The sequence below is a fragment of the Rutilus rutilus genome, assembly GCF_951802725.1.
Source record: "Rutilus rutilus genome assembly, chromosome: 16".
NCBI lineage: Eukaryota > Metazoa > Chordata > Actinopteri > Cypriniformes > Leuciscidae > Rutilus > Rutilus rutilus.
In genome coordinates this window covers 11,683,541-11,696,996 of record NC_140224.1, presented here as the reverse complement: position 1 = coordinate 11,696,996, position 13,456 = coordinate 11,683,541, and the positions used below count along the sequence as shown (strand labels likewise).

Here is a 13,456-nt window from a genome sequence, read left to right as displayed (position 1 = left end):
TGTGCTGTAATTACACCTTTGCCATTAATATGTTTATAAGCAACTGAAAAAAGCACAAATGTCAGGGCATGTCAGAAAATCTCAAGGACCCCAAAAACACCTTAGACCCCAGAGGGTTAATGTTTGGTTACACTTTTACAAGTGTCCTTGTTACAATGCAATTTTGTACATCTAGCCTAAGTACTGAGTAATTTTACTTTATGGTGTATTTTAGGGTTAGGATAAGGGTTTGGTTTAGGGTTAGTTGTAACTGTGCATAATTTACTGTTATTACTGCAGTAAGTACATGTAACAAGGACACTGTAAAATAGTGTTACCCAATGTTGAAAAAAATTGTGTTGTAAATGCCTGACAATCATGCCAGTAAAGCTTTGACTCTATATGTGACTTTCTGTAGGCCTATGTGAATTGGTGGCGATAATTGACCACCGTTTTGTCTTATTAGCATGTCATTAAATCATCAATTCAAGTGAATTGTTGAAAACACCAAATTGTTCACAAGTGAAACAATGGACCTGAACGTAACAATTTCACTTTTACGATTCATTCAAAAGCATTGATTCATTAGCTAACAAAGCACCGCTAATTATATCTTTATAATTATTCTTAGTAATAATATCTTATCATTTCTAGAATAAATGAAATGAAATATTATGATATCAATTTTAAATTCCTGCAAAGAGAAGGAAAAACTGTGGCATTGTGGAAGAAAGTCATTCGTTAAAAGTTATGTGCTGTCATATTTATTAATTTTCATTTTTGATTGACCATTCTTTTTTATTATATTATTATGGTATGGTTGTATCACAAAAAAGCTTTCTCCCACTTATTAACTCCATTTATCTGCTGGTAATAATGCTCTGAAGCCTTTTATTCTGAGACGCAATGATGTTCTCTATCATAGGTTCACTCATTACTTACTTACTTAGGCCTTTAAATTCCCATAGGAACATAGGCCATCGACGAAGCTCTTCCATCCTCTCCGGTCTTGGGCCCTGCGCTCCAGATGTTGCCACGTCCGTCCTTCTTTCTTCATCTCCTGTTCTGTGGTTCTTCTCCAGGTGATTCTCGGTCTGCCTCTCTTCCTCTTGCCCTGTGCCACATCAGCGCCTATTTAGTGATTGATTTCTTTCTCCTGAGTGTGTGCCCTATCCACTTCCATTTCCTCCTCCGGATTTGCATTTCTATTGGGTCTTGTTTGGTGAGTTCCCACAGGTTGGCGTTAGAGATGATGTTGGGCCAGTATATTCCTAGGAGGCGTCTGAGGCACTGGTTGGTGAAGGTCTGCAGCTTATTGAGTATGGTGGTGGTAATTCTCCAGGTTTCTGAGCCATAAAGTAGAGTGGTCTTTACGTTTGAGTTGAAGATTTGCATTTTGGTCTTCTTTTTTTTTAGTTTTTTTTTTTTTAATTTTTTTTTAACATTTTTTACGATGAACAATTATGGGAAGAGCACCTGTACAAAAAAGGATTTCTTTCACTTAAAACTATAACATTCATACAAAGTCTGACCTTATGGGCTTGACATACTCAGACCACTTTGTCCAGATTTTGTAAAACATATCTCTTTGAATCCGGAGAGTAAATGAAAGTTTTTCCATAATGTAAATTTCTTGGATTATGTTGACCCACTCTTCGATGGTCGGAAGGTCCGGTTTTAACCATTTCCTGGTTATGGTTTTCTTACTCGCAGCCAGTAGTGTCCAAAGCAACCTCTTGTCCTTATTTCTCCAGTTATTAACATCCACATTGCCCAAATACACATTCTCAAAATTGCAAGGTATTTTGCTACCAAATATATGATTAATATGCTCACATATTTGTGACCAGTAAGGGCTTAACAATGGGCAGTCCCAGAAAATGTGGAAATGATTGGCTCCTGAGAATCCACAGAGCCTCCAGCAAGAATCTCCATTACCCTGATGTCTCTTTTGAATAGGTGTGATAAAAAACCTGATTATATTCTTCCAACAGAACTCTCGCCAGGTGTTCGAACCAGTAGTGCTCCATTGTACTCTACATATATTCACCCAACTTTCATTTGAAATTTGTATGTTACCTTCCATTTCCCATCTCCTCTTAATGTACTCTGTGTTAGGTTTTTTGCCTTGCTGAATGGCTTTGTATAACTTGGAAACTAATTTATTTAGAGAAAATTATGTAATTAATGTTAAGATAGTCTGTAGGAACCCCAATTTGCATTTTTCCAGTGTTATTTTTATATTTTTATCAAAATAATGCCTAACCTGTAAATATCTATAGAAATCGTCTTGACCTAAACCATATTTGTTCTGTAAGAGTTCGAAACTCATAAATGCTCCCTTGTGCATAAAAGAGTAGTAGGTTGTAATTCCTTTTGAGACCCAACCTTTAAATCTTCCATCAAGGGCATTTGGTCTGAAGTCAGAATCATACGCACACCACCTTAAAATTCTAGACAATTTTTTTAAGTTGCATATTTGCAATATACTATTCCAGGAGTTCAGTAGAGACTCGTACATAACATCTTCAGTTATATTGATATTCATTTGTAGTTTTTTGTCATTTAAAAGGGCCATAATGGGTATATCTTTCGTAATAGTCCCTTCAACATCTTTCCATCCCGCCGAATAAATGGGTGAACATAAACAAATTAAAGGTCTAATTTGAGCAGCATAATAATAATCCCTGAGGCAGGGGAGGCCCAGCCCCCCTTTCTCCTTCATCAACTGCATTGTTTGATATTTTATCCTACCCCTTTTATTTTGCCAAATATATTTTGCCAATATGTTATCCCACTCATCAAAATATTTTTGAGTTATCCAAATAGGAAGACACTGAAAGAGGTACAAGAAACGAGGGAGAATATTTATTCTAATTGACTCCACCCGCGAGTGTAAACTCAAAAATGGGACATTGTTCCACCTTTGTAAATCTGATCTTATTTTTGAGATTAGTGGCCCATAATTGGCATCAAACATTTTAGACGGATCTTCTGTCAGAACAGCTCCCAAATATTTAATGCTTTCTGATTCCCAATTCCATTTATATGTGTTTTTGATCTTTGTTGGCAGATTGTAATTCAGCCTTAGAACCTGAGTTTTAGTAATATTGATTTTATAGCCCGAAAAAGAGCCATATTCCTCCAGTATTTTCATTAATTTGGGAAGTGACTGGGTGGGATCCGTCAAAAATTATAATATGTCGTCGGCAAATAGAGCTAGCTTTTGTTCCCCTGATTTTAAAGTAACCCCTTGAATTTCTGTGCTCTGCCTAATCCACTGGGCTAAGGGCTCAATAAACAAAGAGAAAAGTAGTGCCGATGCTCCACAGCCCTGGCGGGTTCCTCTTTCTAATTTAATAGATTTGGATAAATCCCCGTTTATTTTAACTCTGGCAGTAGGTTTGTTGTACAGTGCAGAAAATGTCTCAATCAAGTCAGAATGAAAGCCAAATGCATCCATTACTTTATATAAAAATGTCCATCGTACTGAATCAAACGCTTTTTCTGCGTCCAAACTTATTATAAGAGTTTCTAATTTGCATTGCCTGACCTGTTTCATTATCAGAAGCGCTTTTCTAATATTGTCTTGCGTCTGCCTCTGTCTAATAAAGCCTGTCTGGTCTTTATGTATGAGTTCAGGTAGCACTACCTCGAGACGTTTACATAGTACGGAAGTAAATAATTTGTAATCGATATTGAGTACACTCACGGGGCGATAGTTTCCACAGTCTAGTTTGTCTTTATTTTCTTTGGGGATAATAGAAATAATGGCTTCTCTCCATGATGGAGGAATAGTCTTCGTTTCAAGTACTCCGTTAAATGCTTTCATTAATGTCGGTGCCAAGTGATCTTGCATGAGTTTATACCATTCGGAATTAAATCCGTCCGCACCAGGGGCTTTTCCGTTTTTTAATCTCTTAATTGCGGATATAATTTCTTCCTTAGTAATTTTGGAGATTAGCTTCTTGTTCTGATCATTTGTGACTTTAGGTAAATTTAATGAAGATAAAAAAGAATCAATTTCAGTAGCACTTCTTAATTGAGGCTGAGAATATAGTTTCCGATAATATTCCTCAAAACACTGTTGTATTTGTTCTAGATTAGTTTCAATTTGGTTTGTTTTGGGATGTTTAATTTTGAAAATTGTTCTCTCTGCCTGTTGTTTCCTTAATCTATATGACAAAAGTTTAAGCGCTTTCCCTCCAGTATCGTAATATTGTTGTTTTGTAAAAAGAAGCTTTTTTTGAATGTCCTGTGTGTTTATTTCTTTTATCTCCTTCTTTACTTCGAACATTTTTACTTTCACTGAGTCCTGTAGAGAAGATGAATGTTCTTTCTGTAATTCTTTAAGTTTAGTCTCGAGATCTAGTAATTTTTGTTTTTTCAATTTCTTTACCATAGAAGAAATTGCAATAATTTTCCCACGAAGCACTGCTTTTAAAGCATCCCATAATATAACTGGTGAGACTGCATCATTGTCATTGTATTCCAGATAGAATTCAATTTCAAATTTCAATTTATTCATGATTTCCTTGTCATTCAGAATATTCGTATTTAATCTCCATAGAGTAGACTTTATTTTACCATTAAGGTTAAGGTACAGATATACCGGATTGTGGTCCGAGAGTGCACTTATTCCTATGTCACAATTTATCACTCGAAACATATCATTTTTAAACATCAGGAATAAGTCTATTCTGGAGTAGACATTGTGCGCTCCAGAATAGTGAGTGTAATCCCGCCCTGTCGGGTTAATTTCCCTCCATAGATCTACTATTCCCACTTCTTTCATGAAATTATTTACTTTTTTATAAATTTTTTTGGTGTCGGGTTTGCCATTTGAACTGTCCTTTTTTGGATTTAATCTAATGTTAAAATCTCCCCCACATATTAGAACGCCCTGACTCTTTGTTGTTAATGTTTCAAGTACTTGTTTGTAAAATGACCAGTCACTCCCTGGTGGAATATAGACATTGAACAGACTCACTAAGGTTCCCTCAATTTTACCAATTACCATAATGTACCTCCCCTCTTTATCTTTGTGTTCAGATATGTATTCGAAATTTACTGCACTTGTCAACAAAATCGCCACTCCTCTACGTCTACCTGAGTCATGTGAGGAGAAATATACTTTTGTGTACCCCATTTTGTTTAATTTAGCATGTTCATTATCACTAAGGTGGGATTCTTGTATGTATGCTATCTGGACCTTGTCCCTTTTCAGTTGAGATAACGTTTTTGACCTCTTAACTGGGTTAAGTATGCCATTTATGTTAAGTGATACAAGTTTTATAGGTCTATTAAACATATGACTGTATTAATTGTTAACCGAACAATTAGACATGGTACTCTTCCCTTCTCTGCGCAGAACAGCAGAGTATAACGAACAAAGAAACATACGCAAAATACGAAAATACAGAACAACATAAAATACACCAAAATGACAAAGAGGTGACTTCCTATGTAGGGGTCTACCCTTTAGACCCTAATAGGTCCACGGGCCGCTCTAACCCCCAATTTCCACCAGATGCGGAACGGCTGCGGAACGGCTCCGCTGCGTGACAGCTCCGTGTTCCGTCGTCCGTCAATACCCACCAGGTCCGTATTTGTTGCGGAACGGCTGCGTCCATGACTGACAGCTGAAGTCACGAGGACCCACGAGATCTCGCTAATTCACGTATGATCGCGCGATATATAGTTTCTATAAACAGAACGTTATGAGGAATGGCATATTATGACGTTTTCAAGGTGTAGTGTAGGGAAATATGATCCGCCATGATCACGGTGTATTTTATTTAGAAAATTAACCGGATCTTTTATTTTGTTTTGGTTTGTTCTGTTTTTTTGCTCGACTTCCTGTCCTGCGCATTCTGCCCTGTAGTGCTGCGTAGCTCTCCGGCATCCGGCAAAAATAGAAGCTCTGCGTATCTGCTCCGGAGGGCTGCGGATCGCCGGAGTCGGAACGCAGCTGTACCGCATTCAGTGGAAATACACTCATTGACTTTAATGGAAACCTATTGACTCCGCTGCCGTGCCGGAGCCGTAACGCAGCCGTAACGCAGCCGGTGGAAATTGGGGGTAAGGGAAAACCCTTCAACTGGGTTCAGTGAAGGGGGTCCTTGTTGGTTCACAGCGTCTTGAGAGCTCTACCTGCATAACCCATCTATTCAAAAATCACAATCTACTCACCACCGTCTCTTAATAATAACTAAAACCGCTTGGAGGTTTCCCACATCATTTCGTTTCAATTTAATCCGTTGTCGTTTCTGGGGTGGTCCTCCGAAATGTGCGAAGCTTCTCCTTGTAGCTGGTGTCTCGAGTGGGGTCGCGTGTCGCCTTCGTAGCGCGCCGATTCACTCGGGTCCAGGACAACTGTTTTATCCGCTCAGTCAAAGATGCCGGTGGCGGTGCTGGCATTGTCGTGATCACGTAGCCTCTTTTCACAAGATCTTTAGCTGCTTCAGTCGGTGAATCGTATATTCCGGTTCCATCTTCGTGCATCACGCGTAGCCTGGCGGGGAATAGTGTTTGAAACTTCACATTCTTAGCTTTCAGAACCTTCCGAATTTCCGCATATTCCTTCCGTTTAGCAATGATGGATGGCGGATAATCATGATCGAGGTTTACATGATTGTCTTTCCACTTGAATCCTCGTGTTTGCCACGCTTTATGCAGCAGCATCTCTTTCACTTTAAAACTCAAAAACTTGACCACAATAGAGCGAGGCGGTGCACCAGCTGCTGGCTGAGGGCCTAGCGAGCGATGTGCCCTCTGAATTTGCAAATCAGGCATTTCCTCAGACAGTTGAAGGCCCTCACGAAGAAGTTTGTCCACAAAAGACAGTATGTTAACGGAGTCTTTTTCAGTCTCTTCGGCTACCCCATAGATCCTTAGATTATCGCGTCTGCTGTGGCTCTCCATTTCTGTTAGCTTCTCATCTAGCCTCATGTGTAGCTTTAGCATCTCCAATGCTGCGTCTTCTGAGGTTTGTATCCGTTCTTCGGCCTTTTCGATCCGGTCTTCGGCCTCTCCCAGTCTTTTATTGAGACCCGATATGTCACTTCTTAATTCCTCAAATTGCTGTCTGTTCTCCTGGCGAAATTGCCTCAGTTCTTGTAAAATCTCTGCATCCGTCATCTTTTGCTAATTTCTATTAGAAGTTAGTTAGCCTTGACCGTCGAGGATAAAACAGTATTTCACTGCTCAAGACGCCTCAGAAAAAAATAAAACGTTTACGGTAGTGTCTTGCCCCGTCCTTTAAGTTAAATTGTACTATATCATCTTTATAAAAGGGGCTTTTGTTCGAATTTCGCGGGTTCTATCGGGAGCTCTCTACTGTGCGACCGTCATGGTTGATGTTCCGACCGGAAGCCCCAAGGCGTCTGAGGCACTGGTTGGTGAAGGTCTGCAGCTTATTGAGTATGGTGGTGGTAATTCTCCAGGTTTCTGAGCCATAAAGTAGAGTGGTCTTTACGTTTGAGTTGAAGATTTGCATTTTGGTCTTCTTGAGTGACAAGTTTTTTTGCCTTCCAAATATTGTTTAGCATGTTGAATGTTGTCCTTGCTTTTCCGATCCTGGCTTGGACATCGTCCTCCGTGCCACCTTCCCTTGAAATGATGCTACCAAGGTATGTGAAGCTGTTTACATCCTCTAGTGCATTTTGATCCATGGTTATGGGTGTGTTGTTCTTGCTGTTGATTCGCAATACTTTAGTTTTTGATGAGTTTATTTTCACTCATGACAATGGGAAATGCCCTTGGGGCGGTGCTGATTGTCTGAACCCATATAGAATCACGTCAACATACTGGCTGATGGCGCGGGCGCCGCCTTCAGCAGCACTAAGTTACTCACTCTTGATGAACGCACCAGCTGCTCCTCAGATTTTCCAAATGCCTCCATCTGTCGCATGCTCGCAAGGCTATTTATGGCACCCCTGGCTGCAGGTTTTGTAAGAAATTTTAACCATAAAAACTAACCGACGCGAGACTTGCTTGCTTGTTTTCTTGCTTTGAGAAGGATTCATACACTCTCCCCCGTTGCTCTGTGGCAATGAAGCGGCTAAGGGCCTTCATGAATCCAAGGCTCGGGGATCAGACGTCGAGCGCGAGGCTATGAAGAGCAAGCAGGCCGGTTTCTCCCCCTCTCTCTCGCCCAAGCGCTCACACCACACTGATTCTCCTGTGGAATTTCTCCATGGTTATTATTTATGCCCCAGTCCAGAGGCACACAATTCCGTTTCCTTTGAAATGGAGGATATTTTATTTACTGCGGCATCTGATTCTGAGGATTTTGGGCCCGCGGTTGACACCCTCCCATCTAACGGTTAGGAAGGCTTCTATCGCCGCATGTCGGGGCATAGACCAGGTCCCCTTAGGTAGGCTATTTCTGTGAGTGGGCCATGCATGGAGTTTGCCCCTGGTCTTGTGAAGGTGTTTCTGCGACCCAGGCCTGGTTATGTCCCCAAAGTTTTATCCACATCATTTAGGCTCCATTTGCTTTGCCTTGTTCGGGCTTTAAAGGTGTATGTGGACTGCTCTGGCCAGTGGCGCAAGTCCTCTCAGTTGTTTGAATGTTTCTGGGCCGGCCACAGAGGGCTCGTGTCCTCTATTCACAGGATCTCTCATTGGTGAGAGATGCAATTTCTTTGGCTTATTAGGTGCGGAATCTCCCTTCACCTCTGGGCATTAGAGCTCACTCTACTTAGGAGTGTTGCGTCTTCCCATGCTCTTTCAAGGTTATGAGATGTATTATGTGAATGCTTGGCTAAAGAGATGTGTCTTTAGTCTAGATTTAAACTGGGATAGTGCATCTGAGCCTCGAACATCATCAGGAAGGCTATTCCAGAGTTTAGGATCCAAATGCAAAAACGCTCCCCCTCCTTTAGTGGACTTGGATATCCTAGGTACTACCAAAAGCTTAGAGTTTTGTGACCTTAAAGAGCGTGATGGATAGAAGAGCGATATAAGATTGTTATTAGGTAACTAATGTAGATATGATCAAATTGGTGTTATATGATCATATTTTCTTGACCTGAATATACCTGGTAAGAACTCTAGCGGCTGCATATTGGACTAATTGCAGCTTGTTTATTGAGGATGCAGGACAACCGCCTAGTAATACATTACATTAATCTAGTCTAGAGGTCATGAATGCATGAACTAACTTTTCTGTATCAGAAATAGATAGCATGGTAGTGATGTTTGGAGGTGGAAGCCTTATCCATATCCATTCACAGATCAGTACACGCTTAATGACTGCTGTTTGTGACAACAATATATACAGACTTACCTACTGAGGTATAAATGAATGCATGGGTGAAAATTCAACATTTCAGGATCATGTATGCCCAGGTTAATCTAGAAATAGTTTGAAAAGTAAATAATGCTGCTTAAAATTTTAAGACAGTCTTCAGTCTGCAAACTTTATACAATACAAATAAAAGTGGGCACCACAGGCCATACTGTGGCTAGCTCTTATAACAACAGCTAATCACGTCGCTGGAACAGAATTTCGCCAAACTGCAATCCCTGTAATGAATGGATAAAAGGATCATTGAGTTCATTTTCAGGTTCTGAAAAACTGTTGTGAAAGAAGGTAAATTAATTTGGATACAGTAACAATGACAACAAGCTTATGACCCTCAGGTTGAAGATTAACAGACAGGCTGTCAATTCATAAAGTAATCAGCTGTTTACTTACAAATAATTGACATACTGAACTCTGTATATGAAGCCTCTCCTCCAATGACATCCATTCAAAAAGACAACCTGTTCTTAATCCTAAGGCATCTGATCATGAAAATTATACCACAAAATATCATGCCGTGATGACAAAATTATACTGCAGCACTATCATTTTATGATAATACAATTTCCATGCCCTTTCCATCAGCATATTATTGAATGTTTCTCACTGCATGCTGTGGATTTACCAACAGTGTCGCAATAAAGATGCCAGAGGGCAATTTTGGCAAACTGGTGTACCAAAGTGATAGGCCTACTCATTGTTTTTTGGCTAATGTTAAAGGCTCTGATAGCAATGACATCCAAAGTGATAGAATATAATCATAACCTGCCAAAATTAGTATACATACAAGCATATTATATTTATTACATCTGATGCCTGCTCTGACCCACTTCAAAAAGACAGTTGTTTTAGTTCTGTGTAAATGAAAAGAGGTATCAGAGCAACCTGAAACTGATTTATATTTTTATAATTTATATACTTTATGTATTTAAAATAACATTAATTTCATAACATTATGCAATTATTGTGTATAGATGTTTGCTACATTTGGGCAACATAAAAACATGTTAATGAACAATGTCAGACCCTGGAGAATCTCATTATTCATAGTTGTTATATTCATTAATTAAATTTGACAACACAAAAACATTTTATAAGGTTGTTATAAAAATGCCCTTATAAAGGTAAAACAATGCCCCATGGAAATAATTTTTCAACTCCAACTCTGCCCAAAACAGGTCAGGATTTCTTCCTGTGCCCCAATCCAGCATGTTTGTCTTGTGGAAATGGAAGTTGAGACAACGATATTTAGAACACACTTAAAGAAAAACTGTTTTATTGGAATCCTCATAATGTAATATAATTGCATGCACAAAAACAAAGCAAATTTACAATTGAAATAAGTTACCATGCAAAAAAATATGGTAAAATACGATTTTATAAAAGATGCAAGATTATATAAATGAGAACAATGAAAGAGTTTAACAATCAAGAGATGTTTTCTAAAACTGTCAATCAATAAAAGCATTAACAGTCCTCTATACAGAATGATACAAATCTGTATTTAGTATTCAGTGTCGTAGTTTTGGAGTAAAAAAAATACACTCAAATGTTGAATCAGGTTTCCCCAGTCTGCCACTGCAATGCTACTTTTATGACTACTCAAATGTTTAAACATTAAAGGATCAACCAAATAAAACTTTATTAATACATAAGGTGTCATTTGTTAACATTAGTTATACTGTTCCTACAGGCCAATTTGAACATTTACATACTCTTTTTAAAACTGTTAAACTTAAGTTCAAATCCTAACAGACAGAAGACAGAAATTTGCTAAACTTTACAGTAATACTATGTATTATATTACGAACTATATTATTATTATATATTATATTATTATTATATATAACTATATTACGAATCTAAAAAAAAAATACTATCAAAACAATTATGTAGATGAACACAGTGTTATCTTACAATTTTATTACTATCTAAAAGGGGAAAACTTAGGAATAATTTTGTACTGTAAACATGAATAATGTAACTTAGTGAATTACAAACAGTTATGAGTGTCAGTGTTTTTTTGTTTTTTGTTTTAAAGAAATTTTACAAAAGAAACCGTGTAATGCTCTTGTTTTCAGTGTTTATAGGTCATTGTTTTATGAGTGGCAAAGTGTGGTTGAAAACCTTTGCTGGTGTTATGGAAGAATGACTTGATTTGTGACGTATGGTGGTTTGGTGGTTTTAGTGCATTTTGAATGTGAAATTAACTGCTGTGCCAAGCAGAAAGTTGGTAATGATAACTGTGTGAAGAGTTTTGAAAAGGTGATCTATTAAAAAATGTGTCCTAACAATTGTAAAAAAAAAAATAATTTAATTCAACGATCTGTACTAAATTTTTCCTTACTTAATGCATTAAATAAAACATTGCCAGTGACCAATATATTTGATTACATTTATTAATCTTAACAAATAATGTAAACAAATACAACTTTTGATTACATTTTTTTTATAAGTAAATGTTGAAATGCTGTGGAAGTATTGGTTATTCTTAATTCCATGTTAAATAATGTAGTTAACTAATGTTAACAAATTAAACCTTATTGTAAAGTGTTACCACATAAACTGTAATTACATGCATAAGTCATAGTATTAATCAATACATAGTCAATTGTAATAGCTCCTAATCATTGCAGTGGTCACATATTGTGCAAATAAAAAAATCAACCCTGAGTCTCATTAATCCAAGTATTAAATTCTGTTATTTAGTGCAATAGAGTACTACTGGAATTCTGGCAGCAGATTTTTAAAGCATCACATGTTTTAATGGAATTCCAACAACATGCAACATTCACAGATTTAGCAATGACAGCATTACTCAGCATATTTTAAAATGAATACATTTTTAATAAGCTTTACTAATTTGTCATGCAGTATTTAGTATTTTTTCGTTGCCAATTGTGCATATAGATTTTAAAGTGGCTTTCTTTATATCTGTATATTGGCTACATGAGGTCATCTGATTGAACTATTAAAATGAAGCTGGTCCATTACGGGCATAGATTATAGCAGTTTGTCAGAACAGTCTGCTGCCAAAACAGGTTTTATTCCTTAAGTGCACTTGACTGTTTTTTTTTTTTTTTTTTTTTTTACATGTCCCATCTGTATAAACAGTCAAGATCTACAGGAAAATGATAAAGTATGTAAATGTTCTTAGATGTATGCAAACATTTAGAATATTCATTCAACATTTCAGAATACATTTTCTTTAGGAAAAATAATTAACAACTATACAAGTCAGAAAAAAAAAAAAAGAAAAAAAAAACTACCATCTAAAATATCATAGTTTAATAAAAGTGATTCTTGAAATGTCTTTAAAATTATGTGAATTACAGCAGATGTCCACAGTAACAAACTAACAAGTTTAGTTTACTGTATTCATGAACACCTAGACAAAACAGTCATTTTTAGTAGAGTTGCTCTCCATTTAATGACATTGCATAGTTTTACAGTTTTTGAGAAAGTGATGGAATACCAGGAACCAAGTTTCTGAAAAGAAAAAAGCAGTTTTCAGATTAGTTTGCATTTAAATTCAGTGTGATGAGTGTGCTCAGATAATGGAAAATAAGCTCATATTTATGTAAGTTTGTAAAACGTATTAAAAAAGATTTAATAGTAAAAACTTCAAGCAGACAATTTTCAAAGTACCATCTCTTTAAATATATATATATTTTTTAGTGTCCTGCATCGAGAACTGAGCAGAATCATCATGTCTGCAAATTGAAGCGTTCACACGCACATTCTTTCCTGTAAAATTACTGATTACTGTTTAGAGATCATGTGTTAACAGAACCTTTTTGAGAATACTGGTAAATCAGGTCTATATATTTCTACACTGTTTACAGCGTAGGCATTCAACCTTAGGTCTTCAAAAGTAAATATTTGCATTGTGTCTCTTCGGAAGACTTGGATTACTCCATTCGTGTGGATTACTTTTACTGCGTCTTCATGAACTTTTTGAAGCCTGAAATTTTTGGCTTTGGACGATGACAGTGACAAATGACAAATGATGACAGAATATTACAAATATCTTTGTTTGTGTTTCAAACTTGAATAAAAGTCTCGTGGATTTAAAATGACGTGGGTCATTAAATGATGACAGAATTTTTCATAGAATGTGATCCACAGAATTATGTGTGATGTACATCAACTGCATACTATTAACAA

The 13,456-nt window shown here is 37.2% G+C and overlaps 1 protein-coding gene across 1 annotated transcript in view; it reads right to left on the bottom strand.

The window, feature by feature from the left end:
• Positions 1-12,380: 12,380 nt before the first annotated feature.
• The window catches only part of kcnh4b (potassium voltage-gated channel, subfamily H (eag-related), member 4b), a 52,153-nt gene continuing 51,077 nt past the window's right edge, over positions 12,381-13,456 (bottom strand). The window contains exon 17 of the mRNA XM_084433822.1: positions 12,381-12,778. The gene's annotated coding sequence lies outside the window, so the exon portion shown is untranslated. The remainder of the gene's footprint in view (positions 12,779-13,456) is intronic.